Raw genomic sequence first — 8,716 nt, forward strand, 5'->3', positions numbered from 1 at the left:
CACTACACAAGCTATGTTCCACTTCATTCAATCATTTGGCTATAATGAATGCAGATACTTGTTCCAACCGTTTCCATCTCATCCCTCTGTCCCTTGCCTTCAGTGTTGTTCCGCTCCTCTATCTCGTTATCACCAGGACAACCAGAGAGAGAGAGAGAGAGACAACCAGACAGAGAGAGAGAGAGAGAGAGAGAGAGAGAGAGAGAGAGAGAGAGAGAGAGCAAAAGCATGAAAGTCAATATCGAGAGGCGGGACTGTCGTTGCAACACAATCTCACTGATCATGAGGACCATCAGCACCGGAGATGGTGAGAATGACATGAGACAGTGTCTCGCGTCGCACAAAATTTAGATCGAGGTGACAATAATCCAACAGTTTATAGTTTCCCTTTGCAGTTAATAATAATAATCGGATAAGCATTCAATTTGTTTGTGCTTTTCATATGCTGTGATCACTTGATGTCATGTATTTATGTCGATGAACGCATAACCTAAATAAGAAAACAGGACAACCCGTGGAACAGTAGTAGCCTAGGGTATCATCAAACTCGTACAGCTGGTTCTCATCATTCTTATCAGGGACGATGCGCGGGCACATAGCACACAATCTAGCGCGCGTCCCCATTAGTCAAATCCAATGTTCCGCTGAGGCAGGAAGACTGATGGTGGTGGTGTTGTAAGTGTTGGTGCAGGAACACGAGAAAGCGTGATAAACCCGAGCAACTATGATTAGTGTACCCGGATAACCATGAGATCGTGCCTAGCACGAGCGGGTCATGTTAACAAAGGCAATCTCAGCTAAACACAGCACATAGGTGCAGTGGTTTGTGTCAGTGACTGCACGGGGTGTGTGTGTGCGCGCGCGCTTTCTCACAAAGGTGACTGCAAAGGGAAATTGTGGTGAGAGAAGAGTTGTCAGCCTTGGTATGTTTATGGAAAGCGTTTCCTCTGCGAGGCAAGGGAATAGGCTCTATGCTCTAAAATATGTTTCAGAGAGAAGAAAATGGCCTAGACTCGAAGTGTGCCAACACTAGGGTCTGGGCTCTCTTAATAGAAGAATAGTAAAATCGGCTGGTGTTGGCACTCACTCAGAGACGGAGGTTGAGGGGGAATTCAGAATCAAAAAGAGACAGAAAGGGTGATACATTCAATGGATGACCGCTCAACAGTAACGGGCCACGAATCTGTTTTCCAATGAATCATTTCCATTAATAGATCTCAAATATTACTTTCACATGATTTCACTTGTATATGTTTTGCCTAGCGGTTAGAGAGTTGGGCTAGTAATTGAAAGGTCGCTGGTTTGAATACCCGAGCAGACAAGGTGAAAAATCTGTTGATGTGTCCTTGAGCAAGGCACTCCATCCTAATTTGCTCCAGGGGTGCCATACAACTACGACTGACCCTGTAAAACAAGACATTTCACTGCACCTATCCGGTGTGAAAATATAACATTACATTTGACATTTTCACAAATATTAAGTATTCCAAAAACACGTTTTCACATGATTTCACATGTAAAATGTCACGTGAAATGTTAAAAAACACGTTTTCACATGAAATGTAATGTGAAGTTTTCCAAAAACATATGATTTCAGTTTAATGGTATCATATGTTGAAATGTTGCATCCCCAAGTTGTCACATTTCTTTAACATGAGATCATGTTCTCACATGTAGTTCATGTTATCACATGTTGCTTCACATGTTGTCACATGTCAGTGGTGTAGTGGTCCCTGGAGAAGTGGGTATACTCTCAGTATTCACCTTTTTTTTTTTTAAGTAGTCCAGAAAAAAGCCCTGTTTTAGAAACAGTGACATGTAAGACTATGATTTAGTTTACCCAAAAATATGTAATTTCTACTTGCACACTATTATAAAATGATCATGACTTGATTAGGAGCAGTTTGTAGTTACTACTGGTCACAAGAGCAGCCTGGATGAATGTAAAATGTATTTATCATGAGGCAAACAGGAAATGGTGTTTCGATTATTTTTTGCACATTTATTTAAATAAAATACTTCAAATCTGAAGGTGACAATGCATCCTTGTTCATATTGCTATATGCTTTGTTTTGAACATGTTCATTTACCGGTAAATCATTCAACAAAATATGTTACAACAATATTTAGTTAACAATTAACAAAAATATATGCATTAACAACACATCAACAGTGATATACTCTCTCAACCCAGCACTGGGTTTCTGACCTTTGCTCATACTACAGTATATTCCAGACAAATTTGCTTTCTGCAGGAGCTTTCACACTGCACTGTCTAGAACGCACCGAAGAGGCAGCACGATGGCTCTTCAACCAGGTCCTTGTATATTTTCTAGGATCAAACTTGGAAGTTGGTGGGCCGTTGATATTAATCATCATCAAGTTTGATATGTTTGAGATCAGAAGGACAGCCCTCTTGTCTGAGCTTATATTGTTCATAAGGCTAAAATTCCTCTCACACTCTGCTGTACCGACAGGGAATGTTTTCATACAGTTCATAAGTGGTTTTAGGTCCTTGGGCTCACTACTGGGCTCTTCCAGTAGGTCCCGCATCCCATTCAGTGCTTGGTCTGTGCACAAGTTAAATCGCTTGCACAGTCGCTTAACTTGTTCTTCACCATGGCGGATGCTGGGCTTTGATGGCCACTTACTCTGATCAAGGATGCTGAGGTCCATGATGGTCTCATCTTCAAAAGACAAGCGTTTCTCCAGATTGTTCACAAGGCTTTGTAAGAACTGGCCTGGATTGATAGACTTCAGCTTTGCATTTGTTTTCAGGGCTATAGACCGATACTCCCCAGTCTGTTTTGCTTCTAAAGCCTCACTATATTTCTCACCTGGACTCTCTTTGAATGACTGGATCACTCTGATTGAGCGTTTCAGCAGATGCTCTGCTCTGAGGAGCGTTATAGAACGAGACTGAAGCTCCTGTGACAGGAGACTTAGTTCATGGAGAGTGTCGTACATGAGGCCAAGGTCACAAATGAATTCTGGACTTTGAACACGGTCTAACAAACCTCTGTACATCTGCCTCTCTTTGGTGGACCTCATCTCATCACTGCAAGCATTTTTAAAGTGCTGCACAAGAGCTCCCAGGGATGTCCAAACAGCACGAACAGTCCGAAAGCTACTGGCCACCCAGCGTACATCCAAGATTCTGCCAATGCGAAGAAGTTGTGAGCCTACTTCAGCTGCTGCATTAACAAGTTCACGTTCATTTTTGTTTGACACACTCCTCTGTAGCTCAGCTGGTAGAGCACGGCGCTTGTAACGCCAAGGTAGTGGGTTCGATCCCCGGGACCACCCATACACAAAAATGTATGCACGCATGACTGTAAGTCGCTTTGGATAAAAGCGTCTGCTAAATGGCATATTATTATTTATTATATTATTATATTATTACAGAGAGTATAGCTTCTGGATAAAAGTTTTAAAGTGATTGACAGAGTTTACCTCATCAACTGCATCTGACACAGCAAGTTCAAGTCTATGGTTCATGCAGTGCCATACAAAAAGCTTTGGGAATCTCAAAGTCAGTCTGGTTGCTACTCCTGACTTCTTTCCTAGCATGACACTGGCTCCATCAGATACAAATGTTACCCAGTTTTCATGAAGCCACTCTTCTGTAAAGCCAGCATTAGTTAAACAGGTGAGTAACGCCTGTAATATGCCATCTGCTCTCTGATTTTCCAGTTCAACAAGTTCCAGGAATATGAACTCAGGGCTTTCTTCTTGAATTGATGCTTTAATAGAAACTGTCATGACAGCTTTGTGACTTAAAGAAGATGCCTCGTCAATTAGGACAGCTAACTTACTGGATGATGCTATAATGCTACTGATGATTTTGCTCTGCATCTCACTAGCAACATGTTGTATTATTTGTGTTGCACTGTAACGTGAATGAAGTATTGAGCCCATTTTTACACCATTCAGTTCCTGCAGCTCAATGAGGCTCTCATGGTCAGAAAAGGGTCGGTTCTTTTTGGCCAGATGGTAGGCTGTTCGAAACACAGCTTCAGTTTCCTTCATGTAGGACTCAGTCATAGTCTCCACTGCATTCTCAATGGCAGCTTCTTTCTGTTGCTCTGCCACCTTCACAGCCTGAGTGTGGGCCTTGGACAACGCATGTTTCCTCACCTTATTTCTCAAGATTGACAAACATGTTGTTCTACTTCCCTGGTCAGACACTTGAATTTCAAAGTTCATCCATTCTCTTGAGAGCGATACACCTTGCTCCTTGTCGATCCCAATGGAGTTCACACTGCTACAGACCAGACATCCTGCGAAGCATAAACAAACAATGTAACTACTCCTGTATCCACAGCTGTACGTGTGCATGGTCCTTTACACACACACACACACACACACACACACACACACACAAAGTTATCTGTGCCCACTGTTTCAGAAGTTACCCAAACTAGCAATCTACCTAAACTTACCCAATTTTTTGTTTTTGGATCCCAACCAGGGGTTCTTGGATTTGAAGTCTTCTGTTTGTTTAGCACTCCACAGGTCTGGCCAGTCATTATTGATGTCTACAGACAACAACAAAACTAATTATGCATCTCCCTGTCTCTCTCTCTCTCACACACTTACACACACACACACACACACACACACACACTACTGTGATCACAATAGTCATCAGCAAGACATGGGTCCCCCTCTTTACATTAACAATCTGCATAACCAAGTGGAAATATTTTCAGCAAGTGAAGCTGAAGCATACAGGAGATTAGTGAGTGAAATACTTGGGAGAGTTTATTTAACAAAAAAACAACAAATTTAACACAAAATGTACAAAATGTTATATAACAGTAGCATTGTAAAAAACAAACATGGATACAGACAAAATAAATAGAAGGGCAATAAAATAAATAACATCACACAGAAATTCAAAATGAGGCTTAATCTGTCAAAATCACCTTTTGTTACAGTGTGAGGCTTCACTTTTCAATAAACTGGAGATGCAATTTACTGCCTGTGTGTTCTGACCTGGTGGTGGTAGACTGGATCCTTCTCTATGCTCACACTGACTTGCCTGGCTAGCTCCCGGTTGAGAGCTGCCAGGGCTGCTGGTTTTAGGGGTGGGGTCTGCCTGGGCCTGATCTGGGCCTGATTTGTGCCTCTTTACAAAAAAGTCTGCAATATCTCCCTTCCTTTTCATGGTTACCTGTCCCTATACAAAATAAGACAGCCTGATTATAATTTAGGGCTTAGTAACTTGGCTAACGTTATAATTTAGACCTTTACAATAATAAACAAGCTTCATAAACATTGAGATAATCAGTTTCATCAGTCTGGTATGAAATTCTTATGAACTGGGTTGATTAAACACTTACTGAAAACCAACAATGCCCCGGTTTCCCCACATTATCCCAATCTACGTAGCTAGCTTCATAACGTTAGCCGACTCGCACTAACTATTGGCGGCAACATCTCTTCTCCTCTAAATGTGCAGTCACTGGCAATTTGCCAGTAGTTTAAAATAATGATTCATTTGGAAACCACCTTAAAACTTACCTCAGAATGATGTCTTCCATCAACTGGGGTGGCACACCGCCGCTTGTGTCCTTTCTTCATCCGTTGTTTGGTCTGCTGCCGTTATCGTAGTCAAGTGGCACCGGCACCTGAGTTTTTTTTTTTTTTTTTTTCACTGGCACCTGAGGTATTAGCGATATTTTCCTCGGCATGACCCGCCCTACTCTGCCTCTGATTGGCTCATCAGTCCTCATGCCTAAAGTTAACCAATCTAATCAGTGAAAGCAGCGAGTACCAGCCAATTAGAGGCAGAGGAGGGTGGGTCATGGCTTCACTATCCCCGAGGAAGAAAATAGGCAATCTGACTCACAGATATTACTGAATGATGCGCATCAGGGGGGATTTAGAAGTGGGTATACGCAATGCTGACTGAAAAATAAGTAGGTATACGCCGTATACCAGCGTATACCCTGGACTACACCTCTGTCACATGTTATCTATTTAACTTCACATGAGATCACGTGTTCACATGTGGAATTAATGTGGTTTTTCCATAAGGGATTACATGCATAATTGTTGTATGTATTGCTGCTGCATAAGCCTATATATGTAGCCAGCCTTAAGGGTTCCATTCAAACTGTAAAGGGTTTTAGTGTAGGGTATGCTCCCCTGTATGAGAGAGAGTCAATGATGCATGTCTATGGAGAGCGCAGCTGTTTAAAATTCCAGTCATGTCTCCGGTGGTTTTATGGTGCCACCTAGTGTACAAATAGCCATCAGACAGACAGACCATGATTACTGCGCCACTAGTTTTATGAGAGCTCAAGGGCCTTCTCTCTCGCTCTCTCACTTTCTCTCTATCCCCTGCTTTCTGCTTTCTCTCTCTCAGTCTTAGATCTCTCTCTCTCTCTCTCTCTCTCTCTCTCTCTCTCTCTCTCTCTTTCCTTTTCTCTTTCCCTTCTGTTGTTTCTTTCACTCTCTCCATCTCTCTTTCTCTCATCTCTCTGTCTGTCCCTCTCACCATCTCTCTCTCCCCTTTCCCGCCAACATCTTTCTTTCTTTCTCTCCTCCCCCCTCTCCAGTCCCCCCCCCCCCACACACACACACCTTTTAAACCTCTTATGCTCCTTTGAGAACCCTCTTTCAAAGTCACTGAAATACATTTTCCTAGCCATGGCAGCTGAAATAATGGGCAATTGGGCATTTTTATATGACCCTAAGCATGATGGGATGTTAATTGCTGAATTAAATCAGGAACCACACCTGTGTGGAAGGACCTGCTTTAAATATAATTTGTATCTCTCATTTACTCAAGTGTTTCTGGCAGTTACCTGTATATTAAAAACAAAAAACTACGATTTAAGTGTGAATAGGCATTGGTCTGAAGCCAAAAAAGAAAGGAAATTCACATGAGTGCCACAATGCCTATTCCACCCATGCTCTACTAAGGTTTTCCAGCACACAGATTTGACCTACTACAGTAGCTATGTTGGTATTGTACTTCAAGCTACTGTATGTGTAGGCAGGTTGCTTAGGATTCAAACCTTCTCAAACAGCCTATTTCATACTCTTCAGAGGGATAATGGTCTTAAACTAACAGGGATTTTTAAATTATGTTTCTTAGATTTTAAAACAATTGAACAACCTCCTGGAAAATGCACAAATAATCAACATGTACCCATTAACTATTTAGATAAACATGTACCTTATAGTTTACTGAAGAAAGGCCAAGTACTACATTACCTGTAAACAACAGTGAGTTATCACTAAATATAAAATGTACAACCAAATGTACATTCATCAGATATAGTCAACTTTGTAAATACAATTCAGGGAATGCCACAATTGCTCTTGACAAGCTACAGGTTTATGCAGGCTTTTTTGTTCAAGCTCAGTTCTACCACACCTGATTCTACTATTTATGGTCTCGATGAACAGCTGAGGTCTTGATGAACAGATGAGTAGTATAATCAGGTGTGGTAGCGCTGGGCTTGATCAGAAAAGCCTGCATAACGCTGTGGATCATCAAGAGCAATATTGATGAACTCCTGTCATCACCAGACTTCCAGTTAAATAGGCCAGACTGTAATGGTTAGCGTCACCGTCTTTGGAACTGAAGGTCCTGGGTCCTCCTCTCGGAGGACACAGTTTTCCATTCTCTTTAGTGTATAGTTTTGACACACACTGCTTATTTGCATTTATTAGGTGGCTCTTAAAAGAGCCTTTGGGTTCGTGGAGTGGCAGGCAAGTGGCAGTGAGTGGGGTGGTGTGTACTACTGCATCCGTCTTGCTAGAACAGAGGAGAGACCAGCTCTCAGACTCTCAAGGAAGAAAGAGGTCGTTTCCCTCATCTGTGAGATGCACACCATCCCTACAGTAATGCACAGGGACACAGTGGTGCTGTATGGCAGAGTGGCTGATTGTGGGCATGCGCCTGGAAGCTTTTGTTGCACAATGTTTTTGTTGTTCATTTACGTGGATTTATCTTGCTTGCTTAAAAAGAAATCGACTTAAAAAGTTGATGTGTTGAAAACAGTATCATTTATACAGTTAGGTCATATACAGAGTTAGCTCTAACCAAGTTAGCAAGCATGGCATTTTATTTTAACTGTGCTCAGATTCGGTTGCACTAGCAAGCAATGATGTTATTGTTTTAACTGGGTGCACATGTGCACTCGCACAAAGTGCACTTATGTGGATGGCAAATTCGGATTTTTGGGAACACACTGAAAAGTAACTTGACACTGTATTGATCTGTCAGTGCAAATTTGGATTATAATGACAGGAAGACAATTGCATTGAGAGAGGAGGGAGCATACTGAATCAATGCATAAGGTAAGGTCTCTAATATTAGTTAACGTTAAATGAGCAAGCTAGCTAGCAGCTGTTATGTTATAAGCTGAAATCTGGTTGTACGTATAACGTTAGCGAGCAAGCCAATTTGACTGTATAGAGTAGCTAATGTTAGATGAGCAAGGCCCATTGCATGATGTATTATAAATTAGCCGTGTGGCAGTTTTCCAAAGTTTGGTGTTGACTGTGAAGTTTACTTAGCTAGCTAGCTAGATATATAGCTATGCTTTGTGGAAGAATGTGGGATATAAATTATTGTCAGACAAATATGGGTGTTGACTATGAACTTTAATTAGCTAGCTAGCTATGCTTTGTGGAATATTGTGTTTTTACTGGCTAACTAGCTGGCTATAGCAGGCAAGGACATCAAATCAAATCA

The sequence above is a fragment of the Coregonus lavaretus genome, assembly GCF_964263955.1.
Source record: "Coregonus lavaretus genome assembly, chromosome: 28".
In the NCBI taxonomy this organism is placed as follows: domain Eukaryota; kingdom Metazoa; phylum Chordata; class Actinopteri; order Salmoniformes; family Salmonidae; genus Coregonus; species Coregonus lavaretus.